The 27,990-nt window shown below is 52.1% G+C and overlaps 3 protein-coding genes across 4 annotated transcripts in view; 1 reads left to right on the forward strand and 2 right to left on the reverse strand.

Moving 5' to 3' along the window:
• The window catches only part of LOC135054688 (gastrula zinc finger protein XlCGF53.1-like), a 159,523-nt gene extending 135,751 nt beyond the window's left edge, over positions 1-23,772 (reverse strand). Inside the window, exon 1 of the mRNA XM_063957952.1 lies at positions 23,277-23,772. The gene's annotated coding sequence lies outside the window, so the exon portion shown is untranslated. The remainder of the gene's footprint in view (positions 1-23,276) is intronic.
• Positions 1-27,990, reverse strand: part of LOC135057146 (oocyte zinc finger protein XlCOF6-like) — a gene marked incomplete at its 5' end in the record, with an annotated part of 352,699 nt that overhangs the window by 143,346 nt on the left and 181,363 nt on the right. The window lies entirely within an intron of this gene.
• The window catches only part of LOC135054677 (oocyte zinc finger protein XlCOF7.1-like), a 52,098-nt gene continuing 47,922 nt past the window's right edge, over positions 23,815-27,990 (forward strand). Inside the window, exon 1 of one of the 2 annotated variants that reach the window (XM_063957930.1) lies at positions 23,815-23,984. The gene's annotated coding sequence lies outside the window, so the exon portion shown is untranslated. Of the gene's footprint in view, positions 24,039-27,990 lie in introns of both variants that reach the window. The other variant, XM_063957929.1, reaches the window with a different exon arrangement.

The raw sequence follows: 27,990 nt of genomic DNA on the forward strand, positions 1-27,990 counted from the left end.
GAGACACGTCCTCCGGTGTTACTGTACAATGTCCCATTCCCAGCAGTCACCTCTCCAGTCATCACCCGGACACATCCCCTGGTGTTACTGTATTATGCCCCATTCCCAGCAGTCACCTCTCCAGTCATCACCCAGACACATCCCCCAGTGTTACTGTATAATGCCCCATTCCCAGCAGTCACCTCTCCAGGCATCACCCAGACACATCCCCTGGTGTTACTGTATAATTCCACATTCCCAGAAGCCACCTCACCAGTCATCACTGAGACACGTCCTCCGGTGTTACTGTATAATGCCCCATTCCCAGCAGTCACCTCTCCAGTCATCACCCAGACACATCCCCTGGTGTTACTGTATTATGCCCCATTCCCAGCAGCCACCTCTCCAGTCACATCCCCCAGTGTTACCGTATAATGTCCTATTCCCAGCAGTCACCTCTCCAGTCATCACCGAGACACGTCCTCCGGTGTTACTGTATAATGTCCCATTCCTAGCACTCACCTCTCCAGTCATCACCCAGACACATCCCCTGGTGTTACTGTATAATGTCCCATTCCCAGCAGCCACCTCTCCAGTCACATCCCCCAGTGTTACCGTATAATGCCCCATTCCCAGCAGTTACCTCTAGACTCATCACCCAGACACATCCCCTGGTGTTACTGTATAATGCCCCATTCCCAGCAGCCACCTCTCCAGTCATCACCCAGACAAGTCCCCTGGTGTTACTGTATAATGTCCCATTCCCAGCAGTCACCTCTCAAGTCATCACCCAGACACGTCCCTTGGTGTTACTGTATAATGCCCCATTCCAAGCAGTCACCTCTCCAGTCATCACCCAGACACGTCCCTTGGTGTTACTGTATAATGCCCCATTCCCAGCAGTCACCTCTCCATTCATCACCCAGACACGTCCCCTGGTGTTACTGTATAATGTCTCTTTCCCAGCAGTCACCTCTCCAGTCATCACCCAGACACGTCCCCTGGTGTTACTGTATAATGTCCCATTCACAGCAGTCACCTCTCCAGTCATATCCCCCAGTGTTACCGTATAATACCCCATTCCCACAAGTCACCTCTCCAGTCATCACCCAGACACATCCCCCTGGTGTTACTGTATAATGTCCCTTTCCCAGCAGTCACCTCTCCAGTCATCACCCAGACACGTCCCCTGGTGTAACTGTATAATGCCCCATTCCCAGCAGTCACCTCTCCAGTCATCACCCAGACACGTCCCCTGGTGTTACTGTATAATGTCTCTTTCCCAGCAGTCACCTCTCCAGTCATCACCCAGACACGTCCCCTGGTGTTACTGTATAATGTCCCATTCACAGCAGTCACCTCTCCAGTCATCACCCAGAGACATCCCCTGGTGTTACTGTATAATGTCCCATTCCCAGCACTCACCTCTCCAGTCATCACCCGGACACGTACCCTGGTGTTACTGTATAATGTCCCATTCCCAGCAGTCACCTCTCCAGTCATCATCCAGACACGTCCCCTGGTGTTACTGTATAATGCCCCATTCCCAGCAGTCACCTCTCCAGTCATCACCCAGACACGTCCCCTGGTGTTACAGTATAATGTCCCAGCAGTCACCTCTCCAGTCATCACCCAGACACGTCCCCTGGTGTTACTGTTTAATGTCCCTTTCCCAGCAGTCACCTCTCCAGTCATCACCCAGACACATCCCCCGATGTTACTGTATAATGCCCCATTCCCAGCAGCCACCTCTCCAGTCACAACCCCCAGTGTTACCGTATAATGTCCCATTCCCAGCAGTCACCTCTCCAGTCATCACCGAGACACGTCCCCTGGTGTTACTGTATAATTCCCCATTCCCAGCAGTCACCTCTCCAGTCATCACCCAGACACGTCCTCCGGTGTTACTGTATAATGTCCCTTTCCCAGCACTCACCTCTCCAGTCATCACCCAGACACGTCCCCTGGTGTTACTGTATAATGTCCAATTCCCAGCAGCCACCTCTCCAGTCACATCCCCCAGTGTTACCGTATAATGCCCCATTCCCAGCAGTTACCTCTAGACTCATCACCCAGACACATCCCCTGGTGTTACTGTATAATGCCCCATTCCCAGCAGTCACCTCTCCAGTCATCACCCAGACACATCCCCTGGTGTTACTGTATAATGTCCCTTTCCCAGCAGTCACCTCTCCAGTCATCACCCAGACACATCCCCTGGTGTTACTGTATAATGTCCCATTCCCAGCAGTCACCTCTCAAGTCATCACCCAGACATGTCCCTTGGTGTTACTGTATACTGCCCCATTCCCAGCAGTCACCTCTTCAGTCATCACCCAGACACGTCCCTTGGTGTCACTGTATAATGCCCCATTCCCAGCAGTCACCTCTCCAGTCATCACCCAGACACGTCCCCTGGTGTTACTGTATAATGCCCCTTTCCCAGCAGTCACCTCTCCAGTCATCACCCAGACACGTCCCCTGGTGTTACTGTATAATGTCTCTTTCCCAGCAGTCACCTCTCCAGTCATCACCCAGACACATCCCCTGGTGTTACTGTATAATGTCCGATTCCCAGCAGCCACCTCTCCAGTCATATCCCCCAGTGTTACCGTATAATACCCCATTCCCAGCAGTCACCTCTCCAGTCATCACCCAGACACGTCCCCTGGTGTTACTGTATAATGCCCCATTCCCAGCAGTCACCTCTCCAGTCATCACCCAGACACATCCCCCAGTGTTACCGTGTAATGTCCCATTCCCAGCAGTCACCTCTCCAGTCATCACCGAGACACGTCCTCCGGTGTTACTGTATAATGTCCAATTCCCAGCAGCCACCTCTCCAGTCATCACCCAGACACGTCCCCTGGTGTTACTGTATAATACCCCATTCCCAGCAGTCACCTCTCCAGTCATCACCCAGACTCGTCCCCTGGTGTTACTGTATAATGTCCCTTTCCCAGCAGTCACCTCTCCAGTCATCACCCAGACACGTCCCCTGGTGTTACTGTATAATGCCCCATTCCAAGCAGTCACCTCTCCAGTCATCACCCAGACACATCCCCCAGTGTTACCGTATAATGCCCCATTCCCAACAGTTACCTCTCCAGTCATCACCCAGACACGTCCCCTGGTGTTACTGTATAATGCCCCATTCCCAGCAGCCACCTCTCCAGTCATCACCCAGACACGTCCCCTGGTGTTACTGTATAATGTCCCATTCCCAGCAGTCACCTCTCAAGTCATCACCCAGACACGTCCCTTGGTGTTACTGTATAATGCCCCATTCCCAGCAGTCACCTCTCCAGTCATCACCCAGACACATCCCTTGGTGTTACTGTATAATGCCCCATTCCCAGCAGTCACCTCTCCAGTCATCACCCAGAAACGTCCCCTGGTGTTACTGTATAATGTCAGATTCCCAGCAGCCACCTCTCCAGTCATATCCCCCAGTGTTACCGTATAAAACCCCATTCCCAGCAGTCGCCTCTCCAGTCATCACCCAGACACATCCCCTGGTGTTACTGTATAATGTCCCTTTCCCAGCAGTCACCTCTCCAGTCATCACCCAGACAAGTCCCTTGGTGTTACTGTATAATGCCCCATTCCCAGCAGTCACCTCTCCAGTCATCACCCAGACACATCCCCTGGTGTTACTGTATAATGCCCCTTTCCCAGCAGTCACCTCTCCAGTCATCACCCAGACACGTCCCCTGGTGTTACTGTATAATGTCCCTTTCCCAGCAGTCACCTCTCCAGTCATCACCCAGACACGTCCCCTGGTGTTACTGTAAAATGCCCCATTCCCAGCAGTCACCTCTCCAGTCACATCCCCCAGTGTTACCGTATAATGCCCCATTCCCAGCAGTTACTTTTAGACTCATCACCCAGACACATCCCCTGGTGTTACTGTATAATGCCCCATTCCCAGCAGTCACCTCTCCAGTCATCACCCAGACACGTCCCCTGGTGTTACTGTATAATGTCCCATTCCCAGCACTCACCTCTCCAGTCATCACCCAGACACGTCCCCTGGTGTTACTGTATAATATCTCTTTCCCAGCAGTAACCTCTCCAGTCATCACCCAGACACGTCCCCCGGTGTTACTGTATAATGCCCCATTTCCAGCAGCCACCTCTCCAGTCACATCCCCCAGTGTTACCGTATAATGTCCCATTCCCAGCAGTCACCTCTACAGTCATCACCCAGACACGTCCCATGGTGTTACTGTATAATGTCCCTTTCCCAGGAGTCACCTCTCCAGTCATCACCCAGACACGTCCCCTGGTGTTACTGTATAATGTCCCATTCCCAGCAGCCACCTCTCCAGTCACATCCCCCAGTGTTACCGTATAATGCCCCATTCCCAGCAGTTACATCTAGACTCATCACCCAGACACGTCCCCTGGTGTTACTGTATAATGCCCCATTCCCAGCAGTCACCTCTCCAGTCATCACCCAGACACATCCCCCAGTGTTACCGTATAATGTCCCATTCCCAGCAGTCACCTCTCCAGTCATCACCGAGACACATCCCCTGGTGTTACTATATAATGTCCGATTCCCAGCAGCCACCTCTTCAGTCACATTCCCCAGTGTTACTGTATAATACCACATTCCCAGCAGTCACCTCTCCAGTCATCACCCAGACACGTCACCTGGTGTTACTGTATAATGCCCCATTCCCAGCAGTCACCTCTCCAGTCATTACCCAGACACGTCCCCTGGTGTTACTGTATAATGTCCCTTTCCCAGCACTCACCTCTCCAGTCATCACCCAGACACGTCCCCTGGTGTTACTGTATAATGTCCCATTCCCAGCACTCACCTCTCCAGTCATCACCCAGACACGTCCCCTGGTGTTACTGTATAATGTCTCTTTCCCAGCAGTCACCTCTCCAGTCATCACCCAGACACATCCCCTGGTGTTACTGTATAATGTCCGATTCCCAGCAGCCACCTCTCCAGTCATATCCCCCAGTGTTACCGTATAATACCCCATTCCCAGCAGTAACCTCTCCAGTCATCACCCAGACACGTCCCCTGGTGTTACTGTATAATGTCCCTTTCCCAGCAGTCACCTCTCCAGTCATCACCCAGACACGTCCCCTGGTGTTACTGTATAATGCCCCATTCCCAGCAGTCACCTCTCCAGTCATCACCCAGACACATCCCCCAGTGTTACCGTATAATGTCCCATTCCCAGCAGTCACCTCTCCAGTCATCACCGAGACACGTCCTCCGGTGTTACTGTATAATGTCCAATTCACAGCAGTCACCTCTCCAGTCATCACCCAGAGACATCCCCTGGTGTTACTGTATAATGACCCATTCCCAGCAGTCACCTCTCCAGTCATCACCCAGACACGTCCCCTGGTGTTACTGTATAATGTCCCATTCCCAGCACTCACCTCTCCAGTCATCACCCAGACACGTACCCTGGTGTTACTGTATAATGTCCCATTCCCAGCAGTCACCTCTCCAGTCATCACCCAGACACGTCCCCTGGTGTTACTGTAAAATGCCCCATTCCCAGCAGTCACCTCTCCAGTCATCACCCAGACACATCCCCCAGTGTTACTGTATAATGCCCCATTCCCAGCAGTCACCTCTCCAGTCATCACCCAGAGTGTTACTGTATAATGACCCATTCCTAGCAGTCACCTCTCCAGTCATCACCCAGACACGTCCCCTGGTGTTACTGTATAATGCCCCATTCCCAGCAGTCACCTCTCCAGTCATCACCCAGACACATCCCCCAGTGTTACTGTAAAATGCCCCATTCCCAGCAGTCACCTCTCCAGTCATCACCCGGACACATCCCCTGGTGTTACTGTATAATGCCCCATTCCCCGCAGTCACCTCTCCAGGCATCACCCAGACACATCCCCTGGTGTTACTGTATAATGTCCCATTCCCAGCAGTCACCTCTCCAGTCATCACCCAGACACGTCCCCTGGTGTTACTGTATAATGTCCCATTCCCAGCAGTCACCTCTCCAGTCATCACCCGGACACATCCTCTGGTGTTACTGTATAATGTCCCATTCCCAGCAGTCACCTCTCCAGTCATCACCCAGACACATCCCCTGGTGTTACTGTATAATGCCCCATTCCCAGCAGTCACCTCTCCAGTCATCACCCAGACACATCCCCTGGTGTTACTGTATAATGCCCCATTCCCAGCAGTCACCTCTCCAGTCATCACCCGGACACATCCCCCGGTGTTACTGTATAATGCCCCATTCCCAGCAGCCACCTCTCCAGTCACATCCCCCAGTGTTACCGTAGAATGTCCCATTCACAGCAGTCACCTCTCCAGTCATCACGAGACACGTCCTCCGGTGTTACTGTATAATGTCCCATTCCCAGCAGCCACCTCTACAGTCACATCCCCCAGTGATACCATATAATGCCCCATTCCCAGCAGTCACCTCTCCAGTCATCACCCAGACACATCCTCTTGTGTTAATGTATAATGCCCCATTCCCAGCAGTCACCTCTCCAGTCATCACCCAGACACGTCCTCTGGTGTTACTGTATAATGTCCCATTCCCAGCAGTCACCTCTCCAGTCATCACCCAGACACATCCCCTGGTGTTACTGTATAATTCCACATTCCCAGCAGCCACCTCACCAATCATCACCGAGACATGTCCTCCGGTGTTACTGTATAATGCCCCATTCCCAGCAGTCACCTCTCCAGTCATCACCCAGACACGTCCCCTGGTGTTACTGTATAATGACCCATTCCCAGCAGTCACCTCTCCAGTCATCACCCGGACACATCCGCCGGTGTTACTGTATAATGCCCCATTCCCAGCAGCCACCTCTCCAGTTACATCCCCCAGTGTTACCGTATAATGTCCCATTCTCAGCAGTCACCTCTCCAATCATCACTGAGACACGTCCTCCGGTGTTACTGTACAATGTCCCATTCCCAGCAGTCACCTCTCCAGTCATCACCCGGACACATCCCCTGGTGTTACTGTATTATGCCCCATTCCCAGCAGTCACCTCTCCAGTCATCACCCAGACACATCCCCCAGTGTTACTGTATAATGCCCCATTCCCAGCAGTCACCTCTCCAGTCATCACACGGACGCATCCCCTGGTGTTACTGTATAATGCCCCATTCCCCGCAGTCACCTCTCCAGGCATCACCCAGACACATCCCCTGGTGTTACTGTATAATTCCACATTCCCAGAAGCCACCTCACCAGTCATCACTGAGACACGTCCTCCGGTGTTACTGTATAATGCCCCATTCCCAGCAGTCACCTCTCCAGTCATCACCCAGACACATCCCCTGGTGTTACTGTATTATGCCCCATTCCCAGCAGCCACCTCTCCAGTCACATCCCCCAGTGTTACCGTATAATGTCCTATTCCCAGCAGTCACCTCTCCAGTCATCACCGAGACACGTCCTCCGGTGTTACTGTATAATGCCCCATTCCCAGCAGTCACCTCTCCAGTCATCACCCAGACACATCCCCTGGTGTTACTGTATAATGTCCCATTCCCAGCAGCCACCTCTCCAGTCACATCCCCCAGTGTTACCGTATAATGCCCCATTCCCAGCAGTTACCTCTAGACTCATCACCCAGACACATCCCCTGGTGTTACTGTATAATGCCCCATTCCCAGCAGCCACCTCTCCAGTCATCACCCAGACAAGTCCCCTGGTGTTACTGTATAATGTCCCATTCCCAGCAGTCACCTCTCAAGTCATCACCCAGACACGTCCCTTGGTGTTACTGTATAATGCCCCATTCCAAGCAGTCACCTCTCCAGTCATCACCCAGACACGTCCCTTGGTGTTACTGTATAATGCCCCATTCCCAGCAGTCACCTCTCCATTCATCACCCAGACACGTCCCCTGGTGTTACTGTATAATGTCTCTTTCCCAGCAGTCACCTCTCCAGTCATCACCCAGACACGTCCCCTGGTGTTACTGTATAATGTCCCATTCACAGCAGTCACCTCTCCAGTCATATCCCCCAGTGTTACCGTATAATACCCCATTCCCACAAGTCACCTCTCCAGTCATCACCCAGACACATCCCCCTGGTGTTACTGTATAATGTCCCTTTCCCAGCAGTCACCTCTCCAGTCATCACCCAGACACGTCCCCTGGTGTAACTGTATAATGCCCCATTCCCAGCAGTCACCTCTCCAGTCATCACCCAGACACGTCCCCTGGTGTTACTGTATAATGTCTCTTTCCCAGCAGTCACCTCTCCAGTCATCACCCAGACACGTCCCCTGGTGTTACTGTATAATGTCCCATTCACAGCAGTCACCTCTCCAGTCATCACCCAGAGACATCCCCTGGTGTTACTGTATAATGTCCCATTCCCAGCACTCACCTCTCCAGTCATCACCCGGACACGTACCCTGGTGTTACTGTATAATGTCCCATTCCCAGCAGTCACCTCTCCAGTCATCATCCAGACACGTCCCCTGGTGTTACTGTATAATGCCCCATTCCCAGCAGTCACCTCTCCAGTCATCACCCAGACACGTCCCCTGGTGTTACTGTATAATGTCCCAGCAGTCACCTCTCCAGTCATCACCCAGACACGTCCCCTGGTGTTACTGTATAATGTCCCTTTCCCAGCAGTCACCTCTCCAGTCATCACCCAGACACATCCCCCGATGTTACTGTATAATGCCCCATTCCCAGCAGCCACCTCTCCAGTCACAACCCCCAGTGTTACCGTATAATGTCCCATTCCCAGCAGTCACCTCTCCAGTCATCACCGAGACACGTCCCCTGGTGTTACTGTATAATTCCCCATTCCCAGCAGTCACCTCTCCAGTCATCACCCAGACACGTCCTCCGGTGTTACTGTATAATGTCCCTTTCCCAGCACTCACCTCTCCAGTCATCACCCAGACACGCCCCCTGGTGTTACTGTATAATGTCCAATTCCCAGCAGCCACCTCTCCAGTCACATCCCCCAGTGTTACCGTATAATGCCCCATTCCCAGCAGTTACCTCTAGACTCATCACCCAGACACATCCCCTGGTGTTACTGTATAATGCCCCATTCCCAGCAGTCACCTCTCCAGTCATCACCCAGACACATCCCCTGGTGTTACTGTATAATGTCCCTTTCCCAGCAGTCACCTCTCCAGTCATCACCCAGACACATCCCCTGGTGTTACTGTATAATGTCCCATTCCCAGCAGTCACCTCTCAAGTCATCACCCAGACATGTCCCTTGGTGTTACTGTATACTGCCCCATTCCCAGCAGTCACCTCTTCAGTCATCACCCAGACACGTCCCTTGGTGTCACTGTATAATGCCCCATTCCCAGCAGTCACCTCTCCAGTCATCACCCAGACACGTCCCCTGGTGTTACTGTATAATGCCCCTTTCCCAGCAGTCACCTCTCCAGTCATCACCCAGACACGTCCCCTGGTGTTACTGTATAATGTCTCTTTCCCAGCAGTCACCTCTCCAGTCATCACCCAGACACATCCCCTGGTGTTACTGTATAATGTCCGATTCCCAGCAGCCACCTCTCCAGTCATATCCCCCAGTGTTACCGTATAATACCCCATTCCCAGCAGTCACATCTCCAGTCATCACCCAGACACGTCCCCTGGTGTTACTGTATAATGCCCCATTCCCAGCAGTCACCTCTCCAGTCATCACCCAGACACATCCCCCAGTGTTACCGTATAATGTCCCATTCCCAGCAGTCACCTCTCCAGTCATCACCGAGACACGTCCTCCGGTGTTACTGTATAATGTCCAATTCCCAGCAGCCACCTCTCCAGTCATCACCCAGACACGTCCCCTGGTGTTACTGTATAATACCCCATTCCCAGCAGTCACCTCTCCAGTCATCACCCAGACTCGTCCCCTGGTGTTACTGTATAATGTCCCTTTCCCAGCAGTCACCTCTCCAGTCATCACCCAGACACGTCCCCTGGTGTTACTGTATAATGCCCCATTCCAAGCAGTCACCTCTCCAGTCATCACCCAGACACATCCCCCAGTGTTACCGTATAATGCCCCATTCCCAACAGTTACCTCTCCAGTCATCACCCAGACACGTCCCCTGGTGTTACTGTATAATGCCCCATTCCCAGCAGCCACCTCTCCAGTCATCACCCAGACACGTCCCCTGGTGTTACTGTATAATGTCCCATTCCCAGCAGTCACCTCTCAAGTCATCACCCAGACACGTCCCTTGGTGTTACTGTATAATGCCCCATTCCCAGCAGTCACCTCTCCAGTCATCACCCAGACACATCCCTTGGTGTTACTGTATAATGCCCCATTCCCAGCAGTCACCTCTCCAGTCATCACCCAGAAACGTCCCCTGGTGTTACTGTATAATGTCAGATTCCCAGCAGCCACCTCTCCAGTCATATCCCCCAGTGTTACCGTATAAAACCCCATTCCCAGCAGTCGCCTCTCCAGTCATCACCCAGACACATCCCCTGGTGTTACTGTATAATGTCCCTTTCCCAGCAGTCACCTCTCCAGTCATCACCCAGACAAGTCCCTTGGTGTTACTGTATAATGCCCCATTCCCAGCAGTCACCACTCCAGTCATCACCCAGACACATCCCCTGGTGTTACTGTATAATGCCCCTTTCCCAGCAGTCACCTCTCCAGTCATCACCCAGACACGTCCCCTGGTGTTACTGTATAATGTCCCTTTCCCAGCAGTCACCTCTCCAGTCATCACCCAGACACGTCCCCTGGTGTTACTGTATAATGCCCCATTCCCAGCAGTCACCTCTCCAGTCACATCCCCCAGTGTTACCGTATAATGCCCCATTCCCAGCAGTTACTTTTAGACTCATCACCCAGACACATCCCCTGGTGTTACTGTATAATGCCCCATTCCCAGCAGTCACCTCTCCAGTCATCACCCAGACACGTCCCCTGGTGTTACTGTATAATGTCCCATTCCCAGCACTCACCTCTCCAGTCATCACCCAGACACGTCCCCTGGTGTTACTGTATAATATCTCTTTCCCAGCAGTAACCTCTCCAGTCATCACCCAGACACGTCCCCTGGTGTTACTGTATAATGTCCCATTCACAGCAGTCACCTCTCCAGTCATCACCCAGACACATCCCCTGGTGTTACTGTATAATGACCCATTCCCAGCAGTCACCTCTCCAGTCATCACCCAGACACGTCCCCTGGTGTTACTGTATAATGTCCCTTTCCCAGCAGTCACCTCTCCAGGCATCACCCAGACACGTCCCCTGGTGTTACTGTATAATGCCCCATTCCCAGCAGTCACCTCTCCAGTCATCACCCAGACACGTCCCCCGGTGTTACTGTATAATGTCCCTTTCCCAGCAGTCACCTCTCCAGTCATCACCCGGACACATCCCCCGGTGTTACTGTATAATGCCCCATTTCCAGCAGCCACCTCTCCAGTCACATCCCCCAGTGTTACCGTATAATGTCCCATTCCCAGCAGTCACCTCTACAGTCATCACCCAGACACGTGCCATGGTGTTACTGTATAATGTCCCTTTCCCAGGAGTCACCTCTCCAGTCATCACCCAGACACGTCCCCTGGTGTTACTGTATAATGTCCCATTCCCAGCAGCCACCTCTCCAGTCACATCCCCCAGTGTTACCGTATAATGCCCCATTCCCAGCAGTTACATCTAGACTCATCACCCAGACACGTCCCCTGGTGTTACTGTATAATGCCCCATTCCCAGCAGTCACCTCTCCAGTCATCACCCAGACACATCCCCCAGTGTTACCGTATAATGTCCCATTCCCAGCAGTCACCTCTCCAGTCATCACCGAGACACATCCCCTGGTGTTACTATATAATGTCCGATTCCCAGCAGCCACCTCTTCAGTCACATTCCCCAGTGTTACTGTATAATACCACATTCCCAGCAGTCACCTCTCCAGTCATCACCCAGACACGTCACCTGGTGTTACTGTATAATGCCCCATTCCCAGCAGTCACCTCTCCAGTCATCACCCAGACACGGCCCCTGGTGTCACTGTATAATGCCCCATTCCCAGCAGTCACCTCTCCAGTCATTACCCAGACACGTCCCCTGGTGTTACTGTATAATGTCCCTTTCCCAGCACTCACCTCTCCAGTCATCACCCAGACATGTCCCCTGGTGTTACTGTATAATGTCCCATTCCCAGCACTCACCTCTCCAGTCATCACCCAGACACGTCCCCTGGTGTTACTGTATAATGTCTCTTTCCCAGCAGTCACCTCTCCAGTCATCACCCAGACACATCCCCTGGTGTTACTGTATAATGTCCGATTCCCAGCAGCCACCTCTCCAGTCATATCCCCCAGTGTTACCGTATAATACCCCATTCCCAGCAGTCACCTCTCCAGTCATCACCCAGACACGTCCCCTGGTGTTACTGTATAATGTCCCTTTCCCAGCAGTCACCTCTCCAGTCATCACCCAGACACGTCCCCTGGTGTTACTGTATAATGCCCCATTCCCAGCAGTCACCTCTCCAGTCATCACCCAGACACATCCCCCAGTGTTACCGTATAATGTCCCATTCCCAGCAGTCACCTCTCCAGTCATCACCGAGACACGTCCTCCGGTGTTACTGTATAATGTCCAATTCCCAGCAGCCACCTCTCTAGTCATCACCCAGACACGTCCCCTGGTGTTACTGTATAATATCCCATTCCCAGCAGTCACCTCTCCAGTCATCACCCAGACACGTCCCCTGGTGTTACTGTATAATGTCCCTTTCCCAGCAGTCACCTCTCCAGTCATCACCCAGACACGTCCCCTGGTGTTACTGTATAATGCCCCATTCCCAGCAGTCACCTCTCCAGTCATCACCCAGACACATCCCCCAGTGTTACCGTATAATGCCCCATTCCCAACAGTTACCTCTCCAGTCATCACCCAGACACGTCCCCTGGTGTTACTGTATAATGCCCCATTCCCAGCAGCCACCTCTCCAGTCATCACCCAGACACGTCCCCTGGTGTTACTGTATAATGTCCCATTCCCAGCAGTCACCTCTCAAGTCATCACCCAGACACGTCCCTTGGTGTTACTGTATAATGCCCCATTCCCAGCAGTCACCTCTCCAGTCATCACCCAGACACATCCCTTGGTGTTACTGTATAATGCCCCATTCCCAGCAGTCACCTCTCCAGTCATCACCCAGAAACGTCCCCTGGTGTTACTGTATAATGTCAGATTCCCAGCAGCCACCTCTCCAGTCATATCCCCCAGTGTTACCGTATAAAACCCCATTCCCAGCAGTCGCCTCTCCAGTCATCACCCAGACACATCCCCTGGTGTTACTGTATAATGTCCCTTTCCCAACAGTCACCTCTCCAGTCATCACCCAGACAAGTCCCTTGGTGTTACTGTATAATGCCCCATTCCCAGCAGTCACCTCTCCAGTCATCACCCAGACACATCCCCTGGTGTTACTGTATAATGCCCCATTCCCAGCAGTCACCTCTCCAGTCATCACCCAGAAACGTCCCTTGGTGTCACTGTATAATGCCCCATTCCCAGCAGTCACCTCTCCAGTCATCACCCAGACAAGTCCCCTGGTGTTACTGTATAATGTCCCTTTCCCAGCAGTCACCTCTCAAGTCATCACCCAGACACGTCCCTTAGTGTTACTGTATAATGCCCCATTCCCAGCAGTCACCTCTCCAGTCATCACCCAGAAACGTCTCTTGGTGTCACTGTATAATGCCCCATTCCCAGCAGTCACCTCTCCAGTCATCACCCAGACACGTCCCCTGGTGTTACTGTATAATGCCCCTTTCCCAGCAGTCACCTCTCCAGTCATCACCCAGACACGTCCCCTGGTGTTACTGTATAATGTCCCATTCCCAGCAGTCACCTCTCCAGTCATCACCCAGACACGTCCCCTGGTGTTACTGTATAATGTCCGATTCCCAGCAGCCACCTCTCCAGTCATATCCCTCAGTGTTACCGTATAATACCCCATTCCCAGCAGTCACCTCTCCAGTCATCACCCAGACACGTCCCCTGGTGTTACTGTAATAATGTCCCTTTCCCAGCAGTCACCTCTCCAGTCATCACCCAGACACGTACCCTGGTGTTACTGTATAATGCACCATTCCCAGCAGTCACCTCTCCAGTCATCACCCAGACACGTCCCCTGGTGTTACTGTATAATGCCCCATTCCCAGCAGTCACCTCTCCAGTCATCACCCAGACACGTCCCCTGGTGTTACTGTATAATGTCCCTTTCCCAGCAGTCACCTCTCCAGTCATCACCCAGACACGTCCCCTGGTGTTACTGTATAATGCCCCATTCCCAGCAGTCACCTCTCCAGTCATCACTGAGACACGTCCTCCGGTGTTACTGTATAATGTCCCTTTCCCAGCACTCACCTCTCCAGTCATCACCCAGACACTTCCCCTGGTGTTACTGTATAATGTCCCATTCCCAGCAGCCACCTCTCCAGTCACATCCCCCAGTGTTACCGTATAATACCCCATTCCCAGCACTCACCTCTCCAGTCATCACGCAGACACATCCCCTGGTGTTACTGTATAATGCCCCATTCCCAGCAGTCACGTCTCAAGTCATCACCCAGACACGTCCCTTGGTGTTACTGTATAATGCCCCATTCCCAGCAGTCACCTCTCCAGTCATCACCCAGACACGTCCCCTGGTGTTACTGTATAATGTCTCTTTCCCAGCAGTCAACTCTCCAGTCATCACCCAGACACGTCCCCTGGTGTTACTGTATAATGTCCGATTCCCAGCAGCCACCTCTCCAGTCACATCCCCCAGTGTTACCGTATAATACCCCATTCCCAGCAGTCACCTCTCCAGTCATCACCCAGACACGTCCCCTGGTGTTACTGTATAATGTCCCATTCCCAGCAGTCACCTCTCCAGTCATCACCCAGACACGTCCCCTGGTGTTACTGTATAATGTCCCTTTCCCAGCACTCACCTCTCCAGTCATCACCCAGACACGTCCCCTGGTGTTACTGTATAATGTCCTATTCCCAGCACTCACCTCTCCAGTCATCACCCAGACACGTCCCCTGGTGTTACTGTATAATGTCTCTTTCCCAGCAGTCACCTCTCCAGTCATCACCCAGACAAGTCCCCTGGTGTTACTGTATAATGTCCCTTTCCCAGCAGTCACCTCTCCAGTCATCACCCAGACACGTCCCCTGGTGTTACTGTATAATGCCCCATTCCCAGCAGTCACATCTCCAGTCATCACCCAGACACGTCCCCTGGTGTTACTGTATAATGTCCCTTTCCCAGCAGTCACCTCTCCAGTCATCACCCGGACACATACCCCGGTGTTACTGTATAATGCCCCATTCCCAGCAGCCACCTCTCCAGTCACATCCCCCAGTGTTACCGTATAATGTCTCATTCCCAGCAGTCACCTCTACAGTCATCACCCAGACACGTCCCCTGGTGTTACTGTATAATGCCCCATTCCCAGCAGTCACCTCTCCAGTCATCACCCAGACACATCCCCCAGTGTTACCGTATAATGTCCCATTCCCAGCAGTCACCTCTCCAGTCATTACCGAGACACGTCCTCCGGTGTTACTGTATAATGTCCCATTCCCAGCACTCACATCTCCAGTCATCACCCAGACACGTCCCCTGGTGTTACTGTATAATGTCCCATTCCCAGCAGCCACCTCTCCAGTCACATCCCCCAGTGTTACCGTATAATGCCCCATTCCCAGCAGTTACCTCTAGACTCATCACCCAGACACATCCCCTGGTGTTACTGTATAATGCCCCATTCCCAGAAGCCACCTCTCCAGTCATCACCCAGACACATCCCCTGGTGTTACTGTATAATGTCCCTTTCCCAGCAGTCACCTCTCCAGTCATCACCCAGACACGTCCCCTGGTGTTACTGTATAATGTCTCTTTCCCAGCAGTCACCTCTATAATGTCCCATTCCCAGCAGTCACCTCTCCAGTCATCACCCAGACACGTCCCCTGGTGTTACTGTATAATGCCCCATTCCCAGCAGTCACCTCTCCAGTCATCACCCAGACACATCCCCCAGTGTTACCGTATAATGTCCCATTCCCAGCAGTCACCTCTCCAGTCATCACCGAGACACGTCCTACGGTGTTACTGTATAATGTCCCATTCCCAGCACTTACCTCTTCAGTCATCACCCAGACACGTTCCCTGGTGTTACTGTATAATGTCCCATTCCCAGCAGCCACCTCTCCAGTCACGTCCCCCAGTGTTACCGTATAATGCCCCATTCCCAGCAGTCACCTCTCCAGTCATCACCGAGACACGTCCTCCGGTGTTATTGTATAATGTCCCATTCCCAGCAGTCACCTCTCCAGTCATCACCCAGGCACGTCCCCTGGTGTTACTGTATAATGTCCCTTTCCCAGCAGTCACCTCTATAATGTCCCATTCCCAGCAGTCACCTCTCCAGTCATCACCCAGACACGTCCCCTGCTGTTACTGTATAATGTCCGATTCTCATAAGTCACCTCTCCAGTCATCACCCAGACACGTCCCCTGGTGTTACTGTATAATGTCTCTTTCCCAGCATTCACCTCTCCAGTCATCACCCAGACACGTCCTCTGGTGTTACTGTATAATGTCCCTTTCCCAGCAGTCACCTCTCCAGTCATCACCCAGACACGTCCCCTGGTGTTACTGTATAATGTCCCTTTCCCAGCAGTCACCTCTCCAGTCATCATCCAGACACGTCCCCTGGTGTTACTGTATAATGTCTCTTTCCCAGCAGTCACCTCTCCAGTCATCACCCAGACACGTCCCCTGGTGTTACTGTATAATGACCCATTACCAGCAGTCACCTCTCCAGTCATCACAGAGACACATACCCTGGTGTTACTGTATAATGCCCCATTCCCAGCAGTCACCTCTATAATGTCCCATTACCAGCAATCACCTCCCCAGTCATCACCCAGACACATCCCCCGTGGTACTGTATAATGTTCAATTCCCAGCAGTCACCTCTCCAGTCACATCCCCAGTGTTACCGTATAATGCCCCATTCCCAGCAGTCACCTCTCCAGTCATCACCAAGACACATCCCCTGGTGTTACTGTATAATGCCCCATTCCCCGCAGTCACCTCTCCAGTCATAACCCTGACACGTCCCCTGGTGTTACTGTATAATGCCCCATTCCCAGCAGCCACCTCTCCAGTCACATCCCCCAGTGTTACCGTATAATGTCCCATTCCCAGCCGTCACCTCTCCAGTCATCACCCGGACTCATCCCCTGGTGTTACTGTATAATGCCCCATTCCCAGCAGTCACCTCTCCAGTCATCACCCGGACACGTTCCCGGGTGTTACTGTATAATGCCCCATTCCCAGCAGTCACCTCTCCAGTCATCACCCAGACAGGTCACATGGTGTTACTGTATAATGTCCCATTCCCAGCAGTCACCTCTCAAGTCATCACCCGGACACATCCCCTGGTGTTACTGTATAATGCCACATTCCCAGCAGCCACCTCTCCAGTCATCACCGAGACACGTCCTCCGGTGTTACTGTATAATGCCCCATTCCCAGCAGTCACCTCTCCAGTCATCACCCAGACACGTCCCCTGGTGTTACTGTATAATGCCCCATTCCCAGCAGTCACCTCTCCAGTCATCACCCAGACACGTCCCCTGGTGTTACTGTATAATGCCCCATTCCCAGCAGTCACCTCTCCAGTCATCACCCAGACACGTCCCTTGGTGTTAATGTATAATGTCCCTTTCCCAGCAGTCACCTCTCCAGTCATCACCCAGACACGTTCCCTGGTGTTACTGTATAATGTCCCATTCCCAGCACTCACCTCTCCAGTCATCACCCAGATACGTCCCCTGGTGTTACTGTATAATATCTCTTTCCCAGCAGTCACCTCTCCAGTCATCACCCAGGCACGTCCCCTGGTGTTACTGTATAATGTCCCATTCACAGCAGTCACCTCTCCAGTCATCACCCAGACACATCCCCTGGTGTTACTGTATAGTGACCCATTCCCAGCAGTCACCTCTCCAGTCATCACCCAGACACGTCCCCTGGTGTTACTGTATAATGTCCCTTTCCCAGCAGTCACCTCTCCAGTCATCACCCAGACACGTCCCCTGGTGTTACTGTATAATGCCCCATTCCCAGCAGTCACCTCTCCAGTCATCACCCAGACACGTCCCTTGGTGTTACTGTATAATGTCCCTTTCCCAGCAGTCACCTCTCCAGTCATCACCCGGACACATCCCCCGGTGTTACTGTATAATGCCCCATTCCCAGCAGCCACCTCTCCAGTCACATCCCCCAGTGTTACCGTATAATGTCCCATTCCCAGCAGTCACCTCTACAGTCATCACCCAGACACGTCCCCTGGTGTTACTGTATAATGCCCCATTCCCAGCAGTCACTTCTCCAGTCATCACCCAGACACATCCCCCAGTGTTACCGTATAATGTCCCATTCCCAGGAGTCACCTCTCCAGTCATCACCGAGACACATCCTCCGGTGTTACTGTATAATGTCCCTTTCCCAGCACTCACCTCTCCAGTCATCACCCAGACACGTCCCCTGGTGTTACTGTATAATGTCCCATTCCCAGCAGCCACCTCTCCAGTCACATCCCCCAGTGTTACCGTATAATGCCCCATTCCCAGCAGTTACCTCTAGACTCATCACCCAGACACATCCCCTGGTGTTACTGTATAATGCCCCATTCCCAGCAGTCACCTCTCAAGTCATCACCCAGACACGTCCCTTGGTGTTACTGTATAATGCCCCATTCCCAGCAGTCACCTCTCCAGTCATCACCCAGACACGTCCCCTGGTGTTACTGTATAATGTCTCTTTCCCAGCAGTCACCTCTCCAGTCATCACCCAGACACGTCCCCTGGTGTTACTGTATAATGCCCCATTCCCAGCAGTCACCTCTCCAGTCATCACCCAGACACGTCCCCTGGTGTTACTGTATAATGCCCCATTCCCAGCAGTCACCTCTCCAGTCATCACCCAGACACGTCCCCTGGTGTTACTGTATAATGTCCCTTTACCAGCACTCACCTCTCCAGTCATCACCCAGACACGTCCCCTGGTGTTACTGTATAATGTCCTATTCCCAGCACTCACCTCTCCAGTCATCACCCAGACACGTCCCCTGGTGTTACTGTATAATGTCTCTTTCCCAGCAGTCACCTCTCCAGTCATAACCCAGACAAGTCCCCTGGTGTTACTGTATAATGTCCCTTTCCTAGCAGTCACCTCTCCAGTCATCACCCAGACACGTCCCCTGGTGTTACTGTATAATGCCCCATTCCCAGCAGTCACATCTCCAGTCATCACCCAGACACGTCCCCTGGTGTTACTGTATAATGTCCCTTTCCCAGCAGTCACCTCTCCAGTCATCACCCGGACACATACCCCGGTGTTACTGTATAATGCCCCATTCCCAGCAGCCACCTCTCCAGTCACATCCCCCAGTGTTACCGTATAATGTCTCATTCCCAGCAGTCACCTCTACAGTCATCACCCAGACACGTCCCCTGGTGTTACTGTATAATGCCCCATTCCCAGCAGTCACCTCTCCAGTCATCACCCAGACACATCCCCCAGTGTTACCGTATAATGTCCCATTCCCAGCAGTCACCTCTCCAGTCATCACCGAGACACGTCCTCCGGTGTTACTGTATAATGTCCCATTCCCAGCACTCACATCTCCAGTCATCACCCAGACACGTCCCCTGGTGTTACTGTATAATGTCCCATTCCCAGCAGCCACCTCTCCAGTCACATCCCCCAGTGTTACCGTATAATGCCCCATTCCCAGCAGTTACTTCTAGACTCATCACCCAGACACATCCCCTGGTGTTACTGTATAATGCCCCATTGCCAGAAGCCACCTCTCCAGTCATCACCCAGACACATCCCCTGGTGTTACTGTATAATGCCCCATTCCCAGCAGTCACCTCTCAAGTCATCACCCAGACACGTCCCTTGGTGTTACTGTATAATGCCCCATTCCCAGCAGTCACCTCTCCAGTCATCACCCAGATACGTCCCCTGGTGTTACTGTATAATGTATCTTTCCCAGCAGTCACCTCTCCAGTCATCACCCAGACACGTCCCCTGGTGTTACTGTATAATGTCTCTTTCCCAGCAGTCACCTCTCCAGTCATCACCCAGACACGTCCCCTGGTGTTACTGTATAATGTCCGATTCCCAGCAGCCACCTCTCCAGTCACATCCCCCAGTGTTACCGTATAATACCCCATTCCCAGCAGTCACCTCTCCAGTCATCACCCAGACACGTCCCCTGGTGTTACTGTATAATGTACCTTTCCCAGCACTCACCTCTCCAGTCATCACCCAGACACGTCCCCTGGTGTTACTGTATAATGTCCCATTCCCAGCACTCACCTCTCCAGTCATCACCGAGACACGTCCCCTGGTGTTACTGTATAATGTCTGTTTCCCAGCAGTCACCTCTCCAGTCATCACCCAGACACGTCCCCTGGTGTTACTGTATATTGTCCCATTCCCAGCAGTCACCTCTCCAGTCATCACCCAGACACGTCCTCTGGTGTTACTGTATAATGTTTCTTTCCCAGCAGTCACCTCCCCAGTCATCACCCAGACACGTCTCCTGGTGTTCCTGTATAATGCCCCATTCCCAGCAGTCACCTCTCCAGTCATCACCCAGACACGTCCCCTGGTGTTACTGTATAATGTCCCTTTCCCAGCAGTCACCTCTCCAGTCATCACCCAGACACGTCCCCTGGTGTTACTGTATAATGTCTCTTTCCCAGCAGACACCTCTATAATGTCCCATTCCCAGCAGTCACCTTTCCAGTCATCACCCAGACACGTCCCCTGGTGTTACTGTATAATTCCCCATTCCCAGCAGTCACCTCTCCAGCCATCACCCAGACACGTCCCCTGGTGTTACTGTATAATTCCCCATTCCCAGCAGTCACCTCTCCAGCCATCACCCAGACACGTCCCCTGGTGTTACTGTATAATGCCCCATTCCCAGCAGTCACCTCTCCAGTCATCACCCAGACACATCCCCCAGTGTTACCGTATAATGTCCCATTCCCAGCAGTCACCTCTCCAGTCATCACGAGACACGTCCTACGGTGTTACTGTATAATGTCCCATTCCCAGCACTTACCTCTTCAGTCATCACCCAGACACGTTCCCTGGTGTTACTGTATAATGTCCCATTCCCAGCAGCCACCTCTCCAGTCACGTCCCCCAGTGTTACCGTATAATGCCCCATTCCCAGCAGTCACCTCTCCAGTCATCACCGAGACACGTCCTCCGGTGTTATTGTATAATGTCCCATTCCCAGCAGTCACCTCTTCAGTCATCACCCAGGCACGTCCCCTGGTGTTACTGTATAATGTCCCTTTCCCAGCAGTCACCTCTATAATGTCCCATTCCCAGCAGTCACCTCTCCAGTCATCACCCAGACACGTCCCCTGCTGTTACTGTATAATGTCCGATTCTCATAAGTCACCTCTCCAGTCATCACCCAGACACGTCCCCTGGTGTTACTGTATAATGTCTCTTTCCCAGCATTCACCTCTCCAGTCATCACCCAGACACGTCCCCTGGTGTTACTGTATAATGTCCCTTTCCCAGCAGTCACCTCTCCAGTCATCACCCAGACACGTCCCCTGGTGTTACTGTATAATGTCCCTTTCCCAGCAGTCACCTCTCCAGTCATCACCCAGACACGTCCCCTGGTGTTACTGTATAATGTCTCTTTCCCAGCAGTCACCTCTCCAGTCATCACCCAGACACGTCCCCTGGTGTTACTGTATAATGACCCATTACCAGCAGCCACCTCTCCAGTCATCACAGAGACACATACCCTGGTGTTACCGTATAATGCCCCATTCCCAGCAGTCACCTCTATAATGTCCCATTACCAGCAATCACCTCCCCAGTCATCACCCAGACACATCCCCCGTGGTACTGTATAATGTTCAATTCCCAGCAGTCACCTCTCCAGTCACATCCCCAGTGTTACCGTATAATGCCCCATTCCCAGCAGTCACCTCTCCAGTCATCACCAAGACACATCCCCTGGTGTTACTGTATAATGCCCCATTCCCCGCAGTCACCTCTCCAGTCATAACCCTGACACGTCCCCTGGTGTTACTGTATAATGCCCCATTCCCAGCAGCCACCTCTCCAGTCACATCCCCCAGTGTTACCGTATAATGTCCCATTCCCAGCCGTCACCTCTCCAGTCATCACCCGGACTCATCCCCTGGTGTTACTGTATAATGCCCCATTCCCAGCAGTCACCTCTCCAGTCATCACCCGGACACGTTCCCGGGTGTTACTGTATAATGCCCCATTCCCAGCAGTCACCTCTCCAGTCATCACCCAGACACGTCCCCTGGTGTTACTGTATAATGCCCCATTCCCAGCAGTCACCTCTCCAGTCATCACCCAGACAGGTCACATGGTGTTACTGTATAATGTCCCATTCCCAGCAGTCACCTCTCAAGTCATCACCCGGACACATCCCCTGGTGTTACTGTATAATGCCACATTCCCAGCAGCCACCTCTCCAGTCATCACCGAGACACGTCCTCCGGTGTTACTGTATAATGCCCCATTCCCAGCAGTCACCTCTCCAGTCATCAGCCAGACACGTCCCCCGGTGTTACTGTATAATGACCCATTCCCAGCAGTCACCTCTCCAGTCATCACCCAGACACGTCCCCTGGTGTTACTGTATAATGTCCCATTCCCAGCAGTCACCTCTCCAGTCATCACCCAGACACGTCCCCTGGTGTTACTGTATAATGACCCATTCCCAGCAGTCACCTCTCCAGTCATCACCCAGACACGTCCCCTGGTGTTACTGTATAATGCCCCATTCCCAGCAGTCACCTCTCCAGTCATCACCCAGACACGTCCCCTGGTGTTACTGTATAATGACCCATTCCCAGCAGTCACCTCTCCAGTCATCACCCAGACACGTCCCCTGGTGTTACTGTATAATGCCCCATTCCCAGCAGTCACCTCTCCAGTCATCACCCAGACACGTCCCCTGGTGTTACTGTATAATGCCCCATTCCCAGCAGTCACCTCTCCAGTCATCACCCAGACACGTCCCCCGGTGTTACTGTATAATGCCCCATTCCGAGCAGTCACCTCTCCAGTCATCAGCCAGACACGTCCCCCGGTGTTACTGTATAATGACCCATTCCCAGCAGTCACCTCTCCAGTCATCACCCAGACACGTCCCCTGGTGTTACTGTATAATGCCCCATTCCCAGCAGTCACCTCTCCAGTCAGCAGCTGAATGATCTTGTTGGTGAGTTCCAGGATCTTCTGATCATTGTGCCTCTCATGTATCAGTAAGTGAGGTGGAGGCACAGCGGATGGGTGCCTCACACTCAGCAGATGTCTTCTTCACTACTGTGTAATCAGATAGATGTTATATTTCATAACATAATAAGGATATTAAATAAAAAAAACAAATAGGGCATAACAGAGATGGGGGTAATAGGGGGTTACAGGGGAGCAGGCGTTATGGTAACATGGGGAGAGGATTACAGGGGCACAGAGATGAGGGAGAGGAGGGAATACCAGGGGTGAAGGAGGGTATAATATAACAAGGGGCACTGGTATGGGGGTAATGTAGAGTATAGCAGAGGCACAAAGGTGAGGGGAAGGAATAACAGAGGGCACAGGAGTTGGGGAAGGAATAACAGAGGGCACAGGGGTGGGGGAAGGAATAACAGGGGGCACACAGGGCAGCAGCAGGCGGTACAGGGAGCAGCACCTGGCGGTGTCACACACAGCGACGTCTCCCAATCACCAGTCACCCGGGAGCAGAGGGCGGAGACCAGAGGGGAGGAGCGCGGGGATCTCACATCCTGTGCAGTATGCTGGAACGCAGAGAACGGAAGCAGAGTGGAACGCACAGGCCGGAAGTCTGGTGCAACGCACAACCCGGAAGTCTGATAGAACGTAAAGACCGAAAGTTGGGTGAGTAACGTCTTGCGGGTGAGAGGAGGAGGCCGTGCCCGGGAGCCTCTTAGGGTAAGTCCGCACGGGGAGAAGTACAGTGAGGCACTTGCAGCTGGGAAAGAGCAGGGACATAGCTAATGCTGGCTCATGTCACCATTATACGGCAACCATGGGGCTATGAGGTAGGGATTTGGGACGGTTGCGTCTACATTCTCTTTGCGCTAAGGACTTTTCCCATAACCCCCTGTGTCAATGTCACAATCTATTTGTAATAGAAAAGTGTGGCGAGCGAAGCGAGACACTGAGCCCGATGCGTGGCGAGCTAAGCGAGCCCGCGAGGGTCCAATGCTGCATAGAAAAAAAAAAATACCCCAAACCAACGGAGAACGAAGAAAACATTTAGGACCTGTAAGGGCGGAAGTTGTCTCCTGCCCACTCGTTATGTCACGTCCAGGTCCTTTGCACGAAGGCAACATAGACACAACCGATTTGGGACTGTGACCCCCATCACATGTACCAGGACTGACCCTCCCCCTCCCGGCTTCCCAACCCATGTCCTCCTTATCACCCACCTCAGCCTCATTATACCTCACCTGGTTCCCCTATAATGCCTCATCTCCGCCTAATAATGGTCTCCTGCTATCCTGTAACCCGCTATTATATCCTCGGTATGCCGCCTTACCCCTCCCAGTGCCCACCCCATAGTACCCATCTTACATCCACATATAGGTCACCCCACAGTGCCCATCTCACACCCACGTATAGGTCATCACACCCACGTATAGGTCACCCCACAGTGCCCATCTCACACCCACATATCGCTCACCCCATAGTGCCTATCTACCATCCACATTTCTCTGACGTCCTAGTGGATGCTGGGAACTCCGTAAGGACCATGGGGAATAGCGGCTCCGCAGGAGACTGGGCACATCTAAAGAAAGCTTTAGGACTATCTGGTGTGCACTGGCTCCTCCCCCTATGACCCTCCTCCAAGCCTCAGTTAGATTTTCTGTGCCCGACGAGAAGGGTGCACACTAGGGGCTCTCCTGAGCTCTTGGTGAAAGTTTTAGTTTAGGTTTATTATTTTCAGTGAGACCTGCTGGCAACAGGCTCACTGCATCGAGGGACTAAGGGGAGAAGAAGCGAACTCACCTGCGTGCAGAGTGGATTGGGCTTCTTAGGCTACTGGACATTAACTCCAGAGGGACGATCACAGGTTCAGCCTGGATGGGTCACCGGAGCCGCGCCGCCGGCCCCCTTACAGAGCCAGAAGAGCGAAGAGGTCCGGAAAAATCGTCGGCAGAAGACTTTCCTGTCTTCAGATAAAGGTAGGCGCACAGCACCGCAGCTGTGCGCCATTGCTCTCAGCACACTTCACACTCCGGTCACTGAGGGTGCAGGGCGCTGGGGGGGCAGCGCCCTGAGACGCAATAAATCGATAGAAAACCTTTTATGGCTAAAATAAATGCATCACATATAACTCCTGGGCTATATGGATGCATTTAACCCCTGCCAAAACATACAAGAAAACGGATGATAAGGACGCAGAGAAAGGGGCGGAGCCTATCTCCTCAGCACACTGGCGCCATTTTCCCTCACAGCTCAGTTGGAGGGAAGCTCCCTGGCTCTCCCCTGCAGTCACTACACTACAGAAAGGCTTTAAAAAAGAGAGGGGGCACAAATTAGGCGCAGTATAAACAATACAGCAGCTATAAAGGGAAAAACACTTATATAAGGTTATCCCTGTATATATATAGCGCTCTGGTGTGTGCTGGCAAACTCTCCCTCTGTCTCCCCAAAGGGCTAGTGGGGTCCTGTCCTCTATCAGAGCATTCCCTGTGTGTGTGCTGTGTGTCTGTACGTTTGTGTCGACATGTATGAGGAGAAAAATGATGAGGAGACGGAGTAGAGTGTCTGTAATAGTGTTGTCACCCCCTGGGGGGTCGACACCTGAGTGGATGTACTGTTGAAATTGCGTGACAGTGTCAGCTTTGTATAAAAGACAGTGGTTGACATGAGACAGCCGGCTACTCAGCTTGTGCATGTCCAGACGTCTCATACAGGGGCTCTAAAGCGCCCGTTACCTCAGATACAGACGCCGACACGGATACTGACTCCTGTGTCGACAGTGAAGAGACAACCGTGATTTCCAATAGGGCCACACATTGCATGATTGAGGCAATGGAAAAAGTTTACACTCTTCTGATAATATAAATACCACCAAAAAAAGGGGTATTATGTTTGGTGAGGAAAAACTTCCTGTAGTTTTCCTGAATCTGAGAAATAAAATGAGGTGTGTGATGATGCGTGGGTTTCCCCCCGATAACAATTGATAATTTCTAAAAAGTTATTGGCAGTATACCTTTTCCCGCCAGAGGTTAGGGTGCGTTGGGAAACACCCCCTAGGAGGGATAAGGCGCTCACACGCTTGTAAGAACAAGGGCTCTACCCTCTCTTGAGATGGCCGCCCTTAGGGATCCTGCTGATAGAAAGCAGGAGGGTATCCTAAAATGTATTTACACACATACTGGTGTTATACTGCGACCAGCAATCGCCTCAGCCTGGAGGTGCAGTGCTGGGTTGGCGTGGTCGGATTCCCTGACTGGAAATTTGATATCCTAGATAAGGACAGTATATTATTGCCTATAGAGCAATTAAAAGATGCATTTCTATATATGCATGATGCACAGCGGAATATTTGCCGACTGGCATCAAGTATAAGTGCGTTGTCCAATTATACCAGTAAAGTGGTCAGGTGTTGCGGATTCCAAACGGCATTTGGAAGTATTGCCTTAAAAAAGGGGATGTACCCCAGGTCGCCTCTCAAAATAAGACGCCGTATTATCAGGCGCAGTCCTGGTTGGCAAGCGGACAAAAGGGTTCCTCTTTTCTGCTCGTGACAGAGGGAGAGGAAAATGGCTGCAGAGATCAGCCAGTTCCCAGGAACAGAAACCCTTTTCCGCCTCTGCCAAGCTCTCAGTATGACGCTAGGGCTTTACAAGTTCAGGCACGGTGGGGGCCCGTTCTCAATGAATTTCAGTGCGCAGTGGGCTCACTCGCAAGTAGACCCCTGGATCCTTCAGGTAATATTTCAGGGGTACAAATTGGAATTCGAGACGTATTCCCCTCGCCGTTTCCAAAAGTCTGTTTTACCGACGTCTCCCGCTGACAGGGAGGCAGTTTTGGAAGTCATTCACAAGCTGTATTCCCAGCAGGTGATAATTAAGGTACCCCTCCTGCAACAGGGAACGGGGTATTATTCCACACTATTGTGGTACCGAAGCCAGACGGCTCGGTGAGACCGATTTTAAAATCTAAAATCTAAAATCTTTGAACACTTACATACAGAGGTTCAAATTCAAAATTGAGTCACTCAGAGCAGTGATTGCAAACCTGGAAGAAGGGGACTACATGATGTCTCGGGACATCAAGAATGCTTACCTTCATGTCAAAATTTACCCTTCTCACCAAGGGTATCTCAGGTTATGGTACAGAACTGTCACTATCAGTTCAGACGCTGCCGTAGGGATGGTCCACGGCACCCCGGGTCTTTACTGAAGTAATGACCGTAATGATGATATTCCTTCGAAGGAAGGGAATTTTAGTTATCCCTTACTTGGACGATTCCCTGATAAGGGTGAGATCCAGGGAACAGTTGGAGATCGGTGTAGCACTATCTCAGGTAGTGTTGCGGCAGCACAATTGGATTCTCAATATTCCAAAATCGCAGCTGGTTCCGACGACTTGTCTTCTGTTCCTAGGGATGATCCTGGACACAGTCCAGAAAGAAGGTGTTTCTCCCGGAGGAGAAAGCCAGGGAGTTATCCGAGCTAGTCAGGAACCTCCTAAAACCGAACCAAGTCTCAGTGCATCAATGCACAAGGGTTCTGGGTAAAAATGGTGGCTTCCTACGAAGCAATCCCATTCGGCAGATTCCACGCAAGACTTTCCAGTGGAACCTACTGGACAAATGGTCCGGGTCGCATCTTCAGATGCTTCAGCGGATAACCCTGTCACCAGGGAC

This window comes from Pseudophryne corroboree, chromosome 3 (assembly GCF_028390025.1).
Source record: "Pseudophryne corroboree isolate aPseCor3 chromosome 3, aPseCor3.hap2, whole genome shotgun sequence".
NCBI classification, from domain to species: domain Eukaryota; kingdom Metazoa; phylum Chordata; class Amphibia; order Anura; family Myobatrachidae; genus Pseudophryne; species Pseudophryne corroboree.